At 42.2% G+C, this 19,396-nt stretch overlaps 1 long non-coding RNA gene across 1 annotated transcript; it reads right to left on the reverse strand.

The window, feature by feature from the left end:
• Window positions 1-1,083: 1,083 nt before the first annotated feature.
• LOC124681971 lies at window positions 1,084-2,676 on the reverse strand. The gene is made up of 2 exons (XR_006996094.1): window positions 2,073-2,676; window positions 1,084-1,293 (listed from the first exon to the last, which is right to left on the reverse strand). It is a non-coding gene; the product is annotated as an uncharacterized LOC124681971 (long non-coding RNA).
• Between the last annotated feature and the right edge of the window lie 16,720 nt (window positions 2,677-19,396).

The following is a 19,396-nucleotide window of genomic DNA, read 5'->3' on the forward strand; positions in this document are numbered from 1 at the left end:
TTGTACGGATGCATGCAAAGGGTTAGAGAACGCGGTTAAAAAAGTTTTTCCTCAAGCAGAGCAAAGGGAGTGCTTTAGGCATCTAATGGGGAACTTCAAAAAAAAATTCCATGGAGAAGTGTTTGGTCGGATGTGGCCAGCAGCCAAGGCTTACCGTGTAGAAACATTTAACTACCATATGGCCAAGATATTGGAAGCTAAACCTGAGGTAGCTACCTACTTGAGTACTTATCATAAGTTAAAGTGGATGAGATGCGACTTCAACACGGAAATAAAATGTGATTACATTCACAATAATCTAGCAGAGAGCTTCAAAATCTAGCTATTTGTACGGATGCATGCAAAGGGTTAGAGAACTTGGTCATTTGGAAGTTGGAAGATCAAAGGAGAAAGTTGTGAGGTCAAGGACACCAACAAGAATAATCTTAGGCATGTTGTGAAGATAGGCAGTCGTGAGTGCACTTGCCTAGAATGGCAGCACACCGGAAAGCCTTGTGATCATGCACTTGCTTTCCTTATAGGGACCGCAAATACAAACTTTCATCCATATGTGCATGACTACTACTCAGTGAGCATGTTCCGGGCAGCTTATGCTGGAGAGATTGAACCCATCACAGACAAATCTCAGTGGCCTCAGGTTACTCTAGATTTTGAGATGGTGCCACCAATTTCAAAAAGACCAGTTGGGAGACAGAGGAAACTGAGAATCAAAGGTTGTCTTGAAGATGGTGGTGTTAGCACTAAAGGGAAGAAAAAGGTAGATGGAAAAGGAAAAGAGAAGGACAATGTCGATGATGCAAAAGAGAAAAAGAGATTTGGCACCACAAATAGATGCAAACAATGTGGAGAGTTAGGGCATAGAAAAGCAACATGTGAAGAAAATGAATCTAGAGAAAGGTAACATTTGTATTGTTGTATCAGTATCACGTATATATTAATCTCTTATTTCTAATGTCTTGTGCATTGAAACAGAAAGAAAAAGGGCAAAAAAAATCATAAAGGTGAGGATCAACTATCTAGAGAGGTGATTGAGCAAGAGTTATTTCCAGATGTTGTTGGGACACCGAAAAGAGATACAATCACATTGCCTCCTAGTCTTCTTGACAGCCCTGTGCCTGTTACGAGGAGGTAATCCTTCTACTTGCTTTCATATGCACAGAATTATGGGAAAAATCTGTTTTCTAACAACATGTATAATTTGTAGGAGACTTGCTATGGCCATGGCCGAAGGTGGCGCATCACCACCACCAGTGACAACTACTACATCTCCGTCTGCGCCTAGTTTTGATGTGCCTTCAAGTTCCAATGCATCCAAGAAAAAATTAACTCAAAGGAGGAGGAAACAATGATTTTATTGAGTCAAGACTCTGTTTTCAATTCTAAGATAGATGTGTTGCCTTTCTTTATTTATTGAATAATGCACACAAAATTTATTATTTTGACTATTTTAAACTCTGAATTATGAGTTGGTGATCTATCGTGTGATGAATTATGTCAATTCCATGTAATCCTAAATTTTGGGATATCTAAAGGCACAACTGAGCATAATCAGTACCTATCATGTTTAGGTGATATATATATCTTTGAATTTGTAAACCAAGGTGTGCTCTGTTCTGTAGCTGTAAATGCTATGCTGCTGTCTAATAAATTAATGCTTGCTTGTTTCCTGGCAAATCTGAACTGTATTTCATCCATGTGCAGATAATTGCTAAATTGGATCTTCTTAATTCGAAATTCATCAGCAATCAAACAAAGGCTTTTAGTATTCAGAGTAGTAGATGTACCTCAGTACCACAAGCCAATTTACACCTGACACCTAATTTTCAGAGGAGTCCTATACCATACATATTCAGTTTTGACAATTAAACTTGTTTCCATGAAACCTTCAGGCTACTAGGTTCAGAGTAGTTTTATAGTATTGACGAAGTATTTAGTGTGGCATGCGAATTAACAAGCCAGATGAGTTAACTCTAGTCATACTTTGTATACAAAGTCATATGGACATTCTGTTCAACAGCAAAAGTAAACAAACTTTATCCAGAGCATATGGAGGAGCATAAGAGAGAGCTTACCATCAGTAGCTGGTCGGGGAGGTGGCCACGAGCAGCATGACGGAGAGGTAGCCGACGGCAGGAGCTCGGGGGTGTCGCCACCCAGCTTTGGGATTGTCATCGGAAGTCGCCGGTAGCATCTCTGTATGAACGCCGGCAAAATAACCTCAAGGAAGGCGACCCGCAGCTCTTCCTCAGTGCATCTCCGCCCCCACTCAAGCGCCGCTGCAAGATCCTACCACCAGCCGCGGTCGCGCCCGCCGCCGAGCGCCACCATAGCTCCATCTTGCTCGTCCCCGCCGGCCGCACGACCACCCATTCAAGAGCTCAGCACTGCATCCCCTGCCTTGGCTCCCTCGCGCCTACCCCTTGGCAAGCTCGCCGTGGCTCGGCCAGCCACCAGAACGAGCGTGGGCAAGGCGGCCGGCCGGCGCGGATCCTGGCGCTTCCTCGCCTATATGTGCTAGTGTATTCACTTCTCACTTTCTCAGCTGGAACTCACTGGACGCGGATAGAATGGGGAATAGCACTGGCCAGATGTTTGGTGTTCTGTTTGGTTGGTTGATTATGTCCGGCTAGGTACCGGTCCAGCTAAAGACGTACAAGCAGTGTATTTCACAATGTATTTTCGTGTAAAAAAAATGAATTGTTCTGTAAAAGGAGAAACAGGGAAAATTATAAAGAAATTGGTCTAATTTTTTTTTTTTTGACAAAGAGCATATATTAATATCGCGAAGATACCAATTACACCCAGCCTCTGCAACAACGCATTGTCCTAGCGACATTACGGATGCACACAGCCAAAAAAGAAAGAAGAATTACAAAAAAGGAAAAGTCCCGCTACGGTGGTCTATTCCTCGAAACAGCAACACTAACACCACCATGACAGCACCATAAGTCCAACTTCTTCAAAAGCGGCGCCTCCAAGAAGGGAACAGTGCACAAGCGCTGTCGTCGCCCGATCAAAGATCTGGGTTTTCACCCTGAAGAAGGTCCTCGCTCTCAAAACAATGCCTTCAACAAGGTCATTGCCAGGCACAACCAATTAAGGCCGGACCTTGGATTTTCACCCTGAAAGGTAGAACTTTGGTCTTCTCCTGTGCAGTCACCCCCACTTGCATACCGCTGCTCCAAGTCATGAATCACCAAGCCAATTCCTCATCGCCCCAAAGATTGGAACCTCCATTGCTAGTCCTCAGATCTCGGCCTTCATGACATTCTCTGCCAGCACCATGGAACGAGAACATGCCGCATGATATTAACAGCCAGCAGAGCTTCGAAGCGCTCCCTCTGAAACCAAACGGCCAGAGTAAAACACGGGTGCGCACGACCGAATCCCACCCGATTCAGCAGTGTCCAGACATGAAGTGTCTATGGGAGATCGCCGACAGAGCCTTCCGGAACCCGTCACTCTAGCCAAATCGATGGGGACACACCTCTGGAAGATCAACATCTTAACGCAAGCTGGAACCCTAGGACCACCGCCATTATTCTGGCCGAAACCAGCAGCCCCACGCCGCCGGTCGACTTCCGGCGAACTGAGGGATCGGGCTGACCCCTTACGGCTGAGAGCCTAGGGATCAGGCCGCACGACGCGTTGCCCCGCCAGATCTTGGCCACACGCCTGCAGCACAAGAACGGCTAGCATCGCCGCCGCCTCCAGGCTGAGGTCACGCCGCCGTATCCCGCGAGCGGCGCCGCACTTCCTCCCCCTCCGCGCCTCCCTCCCGCGACGGCGAGCGCCGCCGCGACGTCGCTCGAGCCGCCGCCGTGCCGCCGCCGTGCCGCCCTGGAGACGTGAACCCCGCGCGATGGGATCCGTCGGGGAGCACCCACCCCACCCGCCGCCTTAGGCAGCCAGGTGTGGCCGCCACCGCCGGCGAGGGCGACGGCAGCGACCAGGGACGGAGATCGAGCGCCTCGCTCGCGGGATCTGGGGGCCTCCGGAGCCGCTCTCGCGCGAGCGACCCGGGAGGTCAGTTCTCAACAACTTCTTTTCCCTCAGTTGGTTGTGAGGCAAATAATAAATAGCCAAGTAATGTGTGGTAAATAGTAAAGGAACGAAGTAAAGAGTGGTATATTATAAAATCTCCCTTACTTATCAAAGACTTTACTTGGCACAACAAAACATAAAACTAAGATAAGGAGAGGTTGCTACAGTAGTAAAAAACTTCCAATACACAAATATAAAACAAAGTACTGTAGCAAAATAACACATGGGTTATCTCCCAAGAAGTTCTTTCTTTATAGCCATTAAGATGGGCTCGGCAGTTTTAATGATGCACTCGCAAGAAATAGTATTTGAAGCAAAAGAGAGCATCAAGAGGCAAATTCAAAACAAATTTAAGTCTAACATGCTTCCTATGCATAGGAATCTTGTAAATAAACAAGTTCATGAAGAGCAAAGTAACAAGCATAAGAAGATAAAACAAGTGTAGCTTCAAAAATTTCAGCACATAGAGAGGCATTTTAGTAACATGAAAATTTCTACAACCATATTTTCCTCTCTCATAATAACTTTCAGTAGCAACATGAGCAAACTCAACAATATAACTATCACATAAAGCATTCTTATCATGAGTCTCATGCATAAAATTATTACTCTCCACATAAGCATAATCAATTTTATTAGTAATAGTGGGAGCAAATTCAACAAAGTAACTATCATTATTATTCTCATCATCAAATATAGGAGGCATATTGTAATCATAATCAAATTTATCCTCCATAACAGGCGGTACTAAAAGACTACTATCATTATAATCATCATAAATAGGAGGCAAAGTATCATCAAAGTAAATTTTCTCCTCAATGCTTGGGGGACTAAAAATATCATGCTCATCAAAGCCAGCTTCCCCAAGCTTAGAATTTTCTATATCATTATCAACAATGGTGTTCAAAGCGTTCATACTAATATTACTACCAGCATGCAAATAAGGTTCCATAGGTTTTTTAATTTCGCATCAAACCATCCATCTTAAATCAGGAAATAGAATAAGAAGCTCATTGTCGTCCATTATGCCAAACTAGTGTAAATAAGAAACAAAAAGATGCAATTGCAGGATCTAAAGGAAATAGCTTTGAGTACTTACAACAGCGAAAATAGCTTAGTAGCCGAGATCCGGAGTGTGAGTACCTTTTACCTTTCCTCCCGGCAACGGCGCCGTGAAAATAGCTTGATGTCTACGGGAGCTTCTATTCTTGTAGACAAGTGTTGGGCCTCCAAGAGCAGAGGTTTGTAGAACAGCAAGCAAGTTTCCCTTAAGTGGATCACCCAAGGTTTATCGAACTCAGGGAGGAAGAGGTCAAAGATATCCCTCTCACGCAACCCTGCAACCACAAAACAAGAAGTCTCTTGTGTCCCCAACACACCTAATAGGTGCACTAGTTCGGCGAAGAGATAGTGAAATACAGGTGGTATAAATAAGTATGAGCAGTAGTAACGCAAGCAGTAGTAACGCAATAGAAACAAGTAAACAAGCAGCGATAGCAGTATTTAGGAACAAGGCCTAGGGATTAGACTTTCACTAGTGGACACTCTCAACTTTAATCACATAACAGAATAGATAAATGCATACTCTACACCCTTTTATTGGATGATGAACACCATTGCGTAGGATTACACGAACCCTCAATGCCGGAGTTAACAAGCTCCACAATTCAATGTTCATATTTAAATAACCTTAGAGTGCGTGAAAGATCAACACGACTAAACCAAGTACTAACACATCATGCACACTCGTCACCTTCACACTATGTAGGAGGAATAGATCACATCAATACCATCATAGCAATAGTTAACTTCATAATCTACAAGAGATCATAATCATAGCCTACGCCAAGTACTAACACGGATGCACACTGTCACCATTACACCGTGCAGGAGGAATAAAACTACTTTAATAACATCACTAGAGTAGCACATGGATAAATTGTGATACAAAACACATTGCAATCATAAAGAGATATAAATAAGCACTTCACTACGCCATTCATAACAGGTGAATAAGTATTCTCGTGAAATATAGCCTAAGAGACCCACACGGTGCACACACTCGTCACCTTTACACACGTGGGACAAGGAGTCTCCGGAGATCACATAAGTAAAACCCACTTGACTAGCATAATGACATCTAGATTACAAGCATCATCATATGAATCTCAATCATGTAAGGCAGCTCATGAGATTATTGTATTGAAGCACATAGGAGAGAGATTAACCACATAGCTACCGGTACAGCCCCGAGCCTCGATGGAGAACTACTCCCTCCTCATGGGAGACAGCAGCGTTGATGGAGATGGCGGTGGTGTCGATGGAGAAGCCTTCCGGGGCACTTCCCCGTCCCGGCGGCGTGCCGGAACAGAGACTCCTGTCCCCCAGATCTTGGCTTCGCGATGGCGGCGGCTCTGGAAGGTTTCTCGTACCGTGGCTTTTCCGTATCGAGGTTTTAGGTCTGGGACCTTTATATAGGCGAAGAGGCGGAGTCGGAGGGGCGACGAGGCGGTGACACCATAGGGGGGCGCGGCCCAGGCCCTGGCCGCGCCACCCTGTCGTCTGGGGCCCACAGGGCCCTCCTCTGGCGGCTCTCGGGTGTTCTGGATGCTTCCGGGCAAAATAGGAACCTGTGCGTTGATTTCGTCCAATTCCGAGAATATTTCGTTACTAGGATTTCTGAAACCAAAAACAGCGAAAACGAGAACTGGCACTTCGGCATCTTGTTAATAGGTTAGTTCCAGAAAATGCACGAATATGACATAAAGTGTGCATATAACATGTAGATATCATCAATAATGTGGCATGGAACATAAGAAATTATCGATACGTCGGAGACGTATCAGTGACTGAAAATGTAGAAGATTGTCATATCATTTTCTGTGAAGATGCTTCTAATATTGTTTCGCATCCTAATAAGTCTAGGAAAGCCAGTGTTCCTATGCTCTCTGTTAGAATTGGTGATCATTGTTATAATGGTTTATGCGACATTGGTGCAAGTATTAGTGCCATTCCTTATGAGCTATACACGGAAATCATGCATGAAATTGGTTCTTGTGAACTTGAAGATATTGATGTGGTTATTCGGCTAGCTAATAGAGAAACTATCTCTCCTATTGGTATTGTTCGAGATGTGGAAGTTCTATGTGGTAAGATTAAATATCCTGCTGACTTTTTGGTACTTGGTTCTGCTGCTAGTAAGTCTTGTCCTATTATTTTTGGTAGACCTTTTCTAAATACTTGTGGAGCTGTTATAGATTGCAAGAAGGAGAAAATTGTTACTAAATTTGCTGGTGAATCTTATGAGTTTAATTTCTCTAAATTTGCCAAAACTCCTTATAAAGCTGATCTGCCTAATAATGATTTTAGAGTTGAACAAGTGTGCATCTATTGCTCTTGCTCCTAATAATCCTTTGCAGCAACATTTGGAGGATAGTGAGAGTGAAGTCTTTAGGGAAGAAAGGAATGAGCTTGATGAAATTTTCCTTCGTCAACCTATTCTTAAACATGACTTGTCGGTTGAAGATCTAGGTACAACACCACCACCAAAGGAAGATCCTGTTTTTGATTTAAAACCGTTGCCCGATAATCTTAAGTATGCTCATATTGATGATAAGAAAATATATCATGTTATTATTAGTTCTAAGCTTTCAGATTTTGAGGAAGAAAGGTTATTGGAAATATTGAAGAAACACCGAGGAGCTATTGGCTACACTCTTGATGATTTGAAGGGGATTTCTCCCTCTATTTGCCAACATGCCATCAACATGGAAGAGGATGTGGTAAGGAATGAGGTATTAAAACTTCTTGAAGCAGGTATTATATATCCTATTGTTGATAGTAGATGGGTTAGTCCTGTGCATTGTGTTCCTAAGAAAGGAGGAATAACTGTTGTGCCTAATGATAATGATGAGCTCATCCCTCAAAGAGTAGTTGTAGGGTATAGAATGTGCATTGATTATCGAAAAGTTAATAAAGTTACTAAGAAAGATCATTACCATTTACCTTTTATTGATCAAATGTTAGAAAGGTTGTCTAAAAATACTCATTTTTGCTTTCTTGATGGTTATTCTGGGTTTTCACAAATTGCTGTTAAAACTAAAAATCAAGAGAAAACCACTTTCACTTGTCCCTATGGAACTTATGCTTATAGGCGTATGCCTTTTGGTTTATGTAATGCTCCTGCTACTTTTCAATGATGCATGTCTGATATTTTTCATGGCTTTTGTGAAAAGATTGTAGAGGTATTCATGGATGATTTTTCTGTCTATGGAAATTCTTTTGATAATTGCTTGCAAAACCTTGACAAAATTTTCCAGAGATGTGAAGAAACTAACCTTGTTCTTAACTGGGAGAAATGCCACTTTATGGTTAACTAGTAAATATACCCGTGCGTTGCACCGGGAGAAAAGACTTTACGCATATACCTTAGTTGTCCGGGCATAGTTGCCAATGTCGGACATAGGTTTACAAAGAAGAACTTAAGAGTGAACATGTACAACCAATCTAAAAATATGCGAATATGATTTGGGCCTCAAAAGTAGTCCCACGAGCACCCTTCCCAACCTGGGTCATAAAAAATTGATGGGAGGTTTCTTTGTTTGATGCTTCACGTTCGTTCCGATTTGTTTCCGAGCAAGGCAAGCTTACAAAGAAGTTTTATAGTACGTTTACATATGTCCACTTGCAGTGCTCTCTAAAAAAATTCCCTTACGTTTGTATCCATATTTTTATGAAGTCTCTAATTTTCACACTATATTTCACTGATCAATATTTTTCTAACTTCTTGTAATGAAAAAATCCATATACCACAACAATCTACAACAAAAAAATCCATATAATGGATAAAAAGTGCATAAAATTAAAGCATTAACAATGCAAATATGTTTTACTTGATGTACTATCAGTTTCAATGCTCAATTTTTCATTATCTTTTTATTTGCTCTACTCATCAAACAAAGCATTCATATTTAACATCGTGTACATGATTACCTGCAACTATAGACTAAGCTCCATGGTTTGTAGTTCAAGAGATTGGCTGCCGCCATATATCAATTGCATGCTTGACATTAAGTATGTCAACTCACCAAAACTAAAGTCTGAATATTCAGACTGGAAATAGAGGCCGCGCATGGCCATATGCAATATCCCAGGGTATACAATCGTGCCACTGGAGCTCCAATGTAGTCATGTAGAGCAGCTGTGTGTTCCAGGCAATTGCGCCATGTTGCCGTGGAGGGGTGGAGGAAGCTCCTGCTGTTGCTCGATCTACGCCTGGGCAGGTGGGTACGAGTTGAACTTGAGGATCGCAACACATAAGCCGTGGCGAGCATGAAGAGGGAGACTTCGCGGCACTTGGACGGGGCACGACCGGACAGCCGCGGAGCAGCACAGGAGGCACACCCGTGTAGCCACAACTCTTTTGCCGTTGGAGGTGCTTGTCGTGGTCATCGTCCTCCACCAGTAGGGCGGCTAGCTAGGACGACACCGCGGGCCATGTCATTAGTAGACAGTCAGCGGAACGCGAGACTCAGAGAGGATCATGTTGTACAGCGTGGCCTGATTCACTTTGATCAGCTATCGTCAGAGCTGTGTAGGTCCAACTCGCCGGACATGGTGTTGTTGGCGGAGCTTGTTCCTGCGGCGGCGGCGTGCATGTTTCTGTAGTCGACGACCTTGCTGAGGATGGGGGATTTGACATTAGGGAGCGGTACCGTTCTCCTATGGTTATTTGGTCGACCACGTGATCGGCGAAGGCATACCCGGTGGTCGCTCCGGCGTAGCGGCAGGGGCGCAAGGCGGAGGCAAGGCTCTCCTCTCCTGATCTCCTCAGCAAGGGGCGGGAAGAGAAGAATTATTAGGTGAGCCTTGTCAATCCGCGTACAAAGCAGGGCCTGTATCGATCCTTGATCTGTCAATAGTCCTGGTTTGATCCTTCCCAACTGCTCATCTGGAAGAGTGGCAGCAAGTGCTGCGATAGTGCGATGGGTTGAGTTGAGCGGCGGCGTGGAGTCTGCAGCCCGGAATCGCGGACAGACGGGTTTTTTGCAATTCTTCTGCCAAACCGGCCGAGACGCACACGTTGGGTAGTCACAGTTCAAGGAGAGGTGGATCGGCGAGTAGGCGATCGATTCCCCAAGGTGCCGCTTCTTGTCCGTGAGGTGTGTGATTCCCCAAGGTGCCGCTTCCAGAATCCAGATCGAATCGATGTTTCGCTACGGTATAATTGCGGCGACGGCGCATCGCAATAGAATCGATTCGATTCGGCTTTTCGCGACGGTACACAACAAAACAGGTGGGTTTTATTGATCCCGCGTGGTAGTTGATTTCGTGTAGCTATCGTACTCCTAGCCCAGAGGTACGCGGGGGACGAAGCGGACACGTCCACGCGCGTGAGAACGAGAACGCGATTGACCAAAACAACTGAACCGTTTTTACTTACGGGTGGCATTGGTGGGTAATTTTTTACAACTTTAAGGGTAACAAAAAACGGACCAACGCATTGGTGAGAAATGCCACTTTATGGTTAATGAAGGAATTGTATTGGGACATAAAATTTCTGAGAGAGGTATTGAAGTTGATAGAGCTAAAGTTGAAGCAATTGAGAAGATGCCCTATCCGAGGGATGTTAAAGGTATTCGTAGTGTTCTTGGTCATGCTTGGGTTTTATAGGAGATTTATTAAAGATTTCTCTAAGATTTCAAAGCCTCTTACTAATCTTCTTCAAAAAGATGTACCTTTTGTTTTTGATGATGATTGTAAGGAAGCTTTTGAAACTCTAAAGAAAGCCTTAACAATTGCTCCTGTAGTTGAACCTCCTGATTGGAATTTACCTTTTGAAATTATGTGTGATGCTAGTGATTTTGTTGTAGGTGCTGTTCTTGGACAGCGAGTAGATAAAAAATTGAATGTTATTCATTATGCTAGTAAAACTCTTGATGTTGCTCAAAGAAATTATGCTACAACTGAAAAAGAATTATTAGCTGTAGTTTTTGCTTGTGACAAGTTTAGACCTTATATTGTTGATTCAAAAGTCACAATTCATACTGATCATGCTGCAATTAGATACCTTATGGAAAAGAAAGATGGTAAGCCAAGGCTTTTTAGATGGGTGCTTATTTTGCAAGAATTTGATTTACATATTATAGATAGGAACGGTGCTGATAATCCCGTTGCTGATAATTTGTCAAGATTGGAAAATATTGGTTATGATCCTGTTCCTGTTAATGATAGTTTTCCAAATGAACAATTGGCTGTAATAAAGGTGAGCTCGCGAGATAGTTCTTCGTATGCTGATTATGCTAACTTTATTGTTTCCAAGTACTTGCCTCCGACCTTTTCAGCTCAACGAAAGGAGGAAATTCTTTTATGACTTGAGGCATTATTTTTGGGATGACCCACACTTATATAAAGAAGGAGTGGATGGTATTATGCGAAGATGTGTTCCCGAATATGAACAACAAGAGATATTGAGTAAGTGTCATGGCAGTGTTTATGGAGGACATCACGCCGGAGATAGAACCGCGCAAAAGGTTCTACAATCAGGTTTCTATTGGCCAACTCTCTTTAAAGATGCAAGAAAGTTTATTTTATCTTGTGATGAATGTCAAAGGGTTGGTAATATCTCCAGACGCAATGAAATGCATATGAATTATACTCTTGTTATTGAACCATTCGATTGTTGGGGGTTTGACTTCATGGGACCTTTCCCTTCTTCGGAAGGTAACACTCATATACTTGTCGTTGTTGATTATGTTAATAAATGGGTGGAAGCCATACCCACAAAAAGTGCTGATGGTGAGACCTCTTTAAGATGCTTTTAGATATTATTTTTCCTAGATTTGGAGTTCCTAGATATCTTATGACTGATGGAGGTTCTCATTTTATTCATGGTGGTTTTAGAAAAACTCTTGCTAAATATGGTATTAATCATAGGATTGCTTCCGCTTATCATTCTCAAACTAGTGGGCAAGTAGAATTATCAAATAGAGAGATTAAATCTATCTTGCAAAAGACTGTTAATAAATCTAGAAAAAAATGGGCTAGTAAATTGAAGGAAGCACTATGGGCTTATAGAACTGCTTATAAGAATTCTATGGGGATGTCACCTTATAAAATGGTTTATGGGAAAGCTTGTCATTTACCTTTAGAACTAGAGCACAAAGCTTATTGGGCTGTGAGAAAACTAAATAAAAATCCTAAACTTGCCGGTAAGAAAAGATTGCTACAATTGAGTTCTCTAGATGAATGGAGAAGTGAAGCTTATGAAAATGCTAAACTTTTTAAGGAGAAAGTTAAGAAATGGCACGATAGAAGAATTATCAAAAGAGAATTTAATGTTGGGGATAAAGTCCTATTGTATCGGTCTCGTCTCAGATTTTTTGCAGGGAAATTACTTTCAAAATGGGAAGGACCATATGTCATTGTGGTGTATCGTTCAGGGGCAATTAAGATTGGTTCTCTGAAAGGTGATGCCACACAAGTAGTGAATGGACAAAGGCTCAAGCACTATATTTCTGGAGATTCTTATAATGAAGATGTTGATGTTATTCGAGTGGTGACTCCGGAAGCTTTCATCAAAGGTCAAATTGACGAGTTCGCAGAGTTCGACTTTGAATAGGTAACTGATTCACGGTAATAAAAAGTCTGCGTTTAACTTTCCGAACAATGTTTTTGCTATTTTTGGAAAATATGAAAAATTACGAGATCGAAACAGAGAGGAGGAGACACACGAGGGCGTGCCCCCATAGGCCGGCGCGGGCCCCACCCTGGCCGCGCCGCCCTATGAGGACGGCCCCTCGGAGCCCCTCTCCAACTCTGGTTCGACCTGGTACTTTCCTTCTGTCGTGAAAATTTTTGCTATATAATCTCCCGGACACCTGGAGGTCTGTATATCGTTTTCTCGTCGTGTTTTGTTTCGAGCTGTTTTCTCGCCGGATCTGCTTCGGATCTAGAGCCGCATGTCTTCGTCGGGAACTCCGAAGGACAGCTTCTTTGAGGCGTCTTCAACCCGTACATGAACGAGCTGAAGATGCACCCCAAGGAATTGCTGCTCGTAGATGGAGAGTTGCAGATTGAAGATGTCCAGGGTCCTAAAGGAGAAGGAAGTTTGGAGGACAGGATGGAGAAAGTAGAACAAGAGGTCTTCAACTACAAGAAGATGACTGAGCGTGAAGTGGACATCTTCCACACAATTGTGTCTGGCTTATTGATGGACACAAGAAGGAGACTGCAAAGCTGTGGGACGATATCCTCTCGCTTCACGACACTACCAACAAACTCCAAGCTCAACTCTATGATGTTCAGAATCAAAACTGTGAGTATGAAAACGGGTTTAAACACATAAGCTATGCTGGTAGTTTCAGGATTCCGGAAACCAAGATGTCGTTTGTTGATGGAGAGCCTCTTCCTTGGAAGTCTGGTGATGGGAAGAATTCACCACCACCGAAGGAGTAATTCATCATTGGTATTGGCACCCCCTTGGTTTGTTCCAAGCTTGGGGGGAGTGCCACGGTATCACATCATCACTATCTTTTACCTTTTTACTATCAAGTAGTGTCATATCATAAGTAGGGAAGTTATCATATAAGATGGTTGCAGTGTGGAGGTATCTCTCTTTAGTTGGTTATCTATGTATCCCTTGGTGTGAGTTATCGTTATGGAATATTAATGAGAAGTTTTATCATTTACATATTGCACACCTTATTTTAGTTTGCAATCTCTATTATATGATTGATCTTGTTGTTAGTATTGGTATCACTTTGGGAGCATTGAGTAAATCTATTTGGTTTTGGCAAACTTAGCATTGGTCAATAGCAACAACACTTTGAGTTTAAGTAGAAAAGAGGAAATACATGTAGATATGTTATTTCATTATCTTTCTTTCTTGTTAGCTATGAGCTTAGTATTCTGAAGTTAAAACTATTTGTGCTTACAAGAAAGATGCATGATTGTTTCTATCACATGTATATTTGTTTGTTTCCCTCAACTCTTATGCTTGGTAACCAACCTTGCTAGCCAAAGACTCAGTACCGAGAGGGAATGCTTCTCGTGCATCCAAACCCTTAAACCAAACCTATGCCATCGGTGTCCACCATAACTACCTACTATGTGGTATTTCCCTGCCATTCCAAGTAAATACTTCATGTGCTACCTTTAAACAATTCAAAAGTTATCATCCCTTATTTGTGTCAATGTTTTATAGCTCATGAGGAAGTATGTGGTGTTTTACCTTTCAATCTTGTTGGGCAGCTTTCACTAATGGACTAGTGGCTTCATCCACTTATCCAATAATTTTGCAAAAAGAGTCGGCAACGGGGTTCCCAACCCCAATTAATTAACTTTCATTAATAATTCTCTTCACATGTTTTGCCCTGATTCATCAGTAAGCAACTTAATTTTGCAATAGACACTCCTCTATGGTATGTGAAATGTTGGAAGGCACCCGAGGATTCGGTTAGCCATGGCTTGTGAAAGCAAAGGTTGGGAGGAGTGTCATCCTTAAATAAACTAAAGTACATGTGTAAACAAAAGAGAAGAGGGATGATCTACCTTGCTGGTAGAGATAACGTCCTTCATGGGAGCCGCTCTTTGGAAGTCTGTTTGGCAAGGGGGTTAGAGTACCCACTACCATTCATTGACAACAACAAACACCTCTCAAGCTTTACTTTTATGCTCTCTATATGATTTCAAAACTTAAAAAGCTCTAGCACATGATTTAATCCCCGCTTCCTCTGCGAAGGGCCTATCTTTTGCTTTATGTTGAGTCAGTAAACCTATTTCCCTCTATCCTAAGCAAGCAATTGAGTTGTTGTGATCCAACCATTTATATTGTGATCTATTTAATCATGCTTTTTATTCTTCCTTGTTTAGTACAAGTTTTATCCGAATGAATATATCTTTGAAAGTTATCAATGATTATGAGGAGATTATTATGATTGAGTATGCAAGTTTTGCCGTCTAAGCTTTAATATAAGAGCGCTGCTCGACAGATAAGTATAATCTGGTAATTGTTCTTTGACCAAGAACGAAGTTTTCCATTACCAACTATGATTTCCTATGCACCTTTATTTGTGATTTCCTTCTACTTGTTTCAAGTTGAATTATATGAGGAAGTTGTTCACTAGAATGTCTTGTGTGAATTAATGTGATGCTTCTTGTCCGTATTTTATTTATCGACTCTTCACTCCATAAACATGTGGTCTTGTTTACTGAGTTCAGCTTCGCTTGGGGACAAGCGAAGTCTAAGCTTGGGGGGAGTTGATACGTCCATTTTGCATCACTATTTTATATCATAATTTATTGTTATTCATTGATATATTTCATATTTAGAGATGATACTTATGTTATTTCACCTATTTTGCATGTTTCATGATTATTGGAGAATCACTCACCGGAGTCAGGATTCTGCTGGAAAAATCACCGTCAGAATGCAATATTTCTGAAGATCAACAACTGACGGAAATTACACCGAAGGTCTTATTTCTCCATAAGAAGGAGCCAGCCAAAAGGAGGGGCCGAGGAGGGCCGCCATGGGCACCCCCATAGGCCGGCGCGGGCTCCACCCTGGCCACGCCGCCTTGTGGGGAGGGGGCCCACAGCCCCCCTCGGCCGCCTCTCTTTCGCGTACTTCATCTACCCGAAAATCTAAGGTACAGAGGATAATCGAGAGGAGACACAGCCGCCTCTGCGGGGCGGAAAACACCAGAGAGAAAAGAGCTCTCCGACAGGCTGAAATCCGCCGGGGAAATTCCCTCCTGGAGGGGGAAATCGACGCCATCGTCACCGCCATCGAGCTGGACTTCATTGGGATCATCATCACCATCATCTCCAACACCGTCACCGTCATCTCCACCGCTGCACCTCGTCACCGCTGTAACATCTAGGGTTGAATCTTGATTATTTCATAGGGGAAACTCTCCCGGTATTGATTACTCCTTGTTATTGATGCTATTGAGTGAAACCATTGAACCAAGGTTTATGTTCAGATTGTTATTCATCATCATATCACCTCTGATCATGTTCCATATGATGTCTTGATGTCTACGCACGCTTCTATTCCTGTAGACAGTGTTGGGCCTCCAAGAGCAGAGGTTTGTAGAACAGCAGCAAGTTTCCCTTAAGTGAATCACCCAAGGTTTATCGAACTCGGGGAGGTAGAGGACAAAGATATCCCTCTCAAGCAACCCCGCAATCACGATACAAGAAGTCTCTTGTGTCCCCAACACACCCAATACACTTGTCAGATGTATAGGTGCACTAGTTCGGCGAAGAGATAGTAAAACACAAGTGGTATAGATGGTGGTAATATTGCAGGAAGTAAAGATGCAGTAAACAAACATGTAGCAGAACAGTAAATAAACGGTGCCAGAAAATAGCTTGCTGGCGTGGGAGGCAATTCTCTGTGGTGTAAACAAGGCCTAGGGATCATACTTTCACTAGTGGACACTCTCAACATTGATCACATAACTGAATAAACAAATACTACTTTCTCTACACTCTCTTGTTGGATGACAAACACCATTCATTGTGTAGGGCTACAAGAGCACCTCAATGCCGGAGTTAACAAGCTCCACAACATTCGATGTTCATATTTAAATAACCTTAGAGTGCATGATAGACCATTGCAATTATACCGAGTACTAACATAGCATGCACACTGTCACCATCAGGCTATGAAAGGGGGAATAGATCGCATCAATACTATCATAGTAATAATTAACTTCATAATCTACAAGAGATTACAATCATAACCTACGCCAAGTACTACATGATGCACACACTGTCACCATTACATCATGAAGGAGGAATATAATACTTTAATAACATCACTAGAGTAGCACATAGATGATATTCAACTAGATCACAAAGCTCACGATCACATAAAGATCACATGGGAGAGAGAGATGAACCACATAGCTACGGTACAACCCTTAGCCTCGGGGGAGAACTACTCCCTCCTCATCATAGGAGACAGCAGCGTCGATGAAGATGGCGGTGGTGTCGATGGAGATGCCTTCCGGGGGCACTTCCCCGTCCCGGCGGCGTGCCGGAACAGAGACTTATGTCCCCCGAATCTTGGCTTCGCGATGGCGGCGGCTCTGGAAGGTTTTCTGGTGTTTCGTCAATCCGTGTCGAAGATTTAGGTCAGGACAGCTTAAATAGGCAAAGAGGCGGAGTCGGAGGGGCCACGGGGGTCCCACACACTAGGGGGCGCGCCCCCCCTGGGCCGCGCCGCCACCACGTGTGGGGCCCCCAGGGCTCCCCTCTGGTCCCTCTCGGGCTCTCTGGAAGCTTCCGGGAAAAATAAGGTTCTGGGCGTTGATTTCGTCCGATTCCGAGAATATTTCCTTTGTAGGATTTCGAAACCAAAAACAGCAGAAAACAAAGAATCGGCCTTTCGGCATCTCGTCAATAGGTTAGTTCCGGAAAACGCATCAAAACGATATAAAGTGTAAAAAACATGTAGGTATTGTCATAAAACAAGCATGTAACATCAGAAATTATAGATACGTTGGAGACGTATCAGCATCCCCAAGCTTAGTTCCTACTCGTCCTCGAGTAGGTAAACGATAAAAAGAATAATTTCTGTAGTGACATGCTACTTACATAATCTTGATCATACTATTGTAAAGCGTATGAGATGAATGCAGCGATTCGAAGCAATGGTAAAGACAATGAGTAAACAAATGAATCATATAGCAAAGACTTTTCATGAATAATACTTTCAAGATAAGCATCAATAAGACTTGCATAAGAGTTACTCATAAAGCAATAAATTCTTAGTAGAAGGCATTGAAGCAACACAAAGGATGATTAAGTTTCAGCAATTGCTTTCAACTTGTAACATGTATATCTCATGGATAGTTGTCAACATAAAGTAATATAACAAGTGCAATAGGTAAACATGTAAGAATCAATGCACACAGTTGATACAAGTGTTTGCTTCTAAGATAGAAGATAGGCCCTTCGCAGAGGGAAGCATGGATTACTATTTTTGTGCTAGAGCTTTTCATTTTGAAAACATAGAAACAATTGTGTCAACGGTAGTAATAAATCATGTGTGTTATGTATAAGATATCCTATAAGTTGCAAGCCTCATGCATAGATTACCAATAGTGCTCGCACCTTGTCCTAATTAGCTTGGATTAACATGGATTATCATTGCATAGCATATGTTTCAACCAAGTGTCACAAAGGGGTACCTCTATGCCGCATGTACAAAGGTCTAAGGAGAAAGATCACATTTGATTTCTCGTTTTTGATTATTCTCAACATAGACATCCATACCGGGACAACATAGACAACAGATAATGGACTCCTCTTTTAATGCATAAGCATTCAACAACAGATAATATTCTCATAAGAGATTGTGGATTAATTGGCCAAACTGAAACTTCCACCATGATTCATGGCTTTAGTTAGCGGCCCAATGTTCTTCTCTAACAATATGCATACTCAAACCATTTGATCATGAAAATCTCCCTTACTTCAGACAAGACGAACATGCATAGCAACTCACATGATATTCAACAAAGGTGTAAAAGTTGATGGCGTCCCTAGAAACATGGTTACCGCTCAACAAGCAACTTATAAGAAATAAGATACATAGCTACATATTCTTCACCACAATAGTTTTTAAGGCTATTTTCCCATGAGCTATATATTGTAAAGGCAAAGAATAGAATTTTAAAGGTAGCACTCAAGTAATTTACTTTGGAATGGCAAAGAAATACCACATAGTAGGTAGGTATGGTGGACACAAATAGCATAGTTTTTGGCTCAAGGATTTGGATGCACGAAAAGAATTCCCTCTCAATACAAGGCTTTGGCTAGCAAGGTTGTTTGAAGCAAACTCAAGTATAAAAGGTGCAGAAAAGCTCACATATGAACATATTGTAAGTATTATAAGACTCTACGCTGTCTTCCTTGTTGTTCAAACACCTTAACCAGAAAATATCTAGACTCTAGAGAGACCAATCATTCAAACCAAATTTTAACAAGCTCTATGTAGTTCTTCATTAATAGGTGCAAAGTACCTGATGCAAGAGCTTAAACATGATCTATATGAGCACAACAATTGCCAAGTATCAAATTATTCAAGACCATATACCAATTACCACATGAAGCATTTTCTGTTTTCAACCAAATAGCCATGAATATTAAAGTAAAACGAAGAACACAAGTGTTCATATGCAACAGCGGAGCGTGTATCTCTCCCACACAAGCATGAATTTATTCAGAGAATGAAAATAACAAAACGAAAATAAAAGCACACAGACGCTTCAAGTAAAGTACATAAGATGTGACGGAATAAAAATATAGTTTCACTAGAGGTGACCTGATAAGTTGT

Source organism: Lolium rigidum, unplaced genomic scaffold (assembly GCF_022539505.1).
Source record: "Lolium rigidum isolate FL_2022 unplaced genomic scaffold, APGP_CSIRO_Lrig_0.1 contig_63549_1, whole genome shotgun sequence".
Classification (NCBI taxonomy): Eukaryota; Viridiplantae; Streptophyta; class Magnoliopsida; order Poales; family Poaceae; genus Lolium; species Lolium rigidum.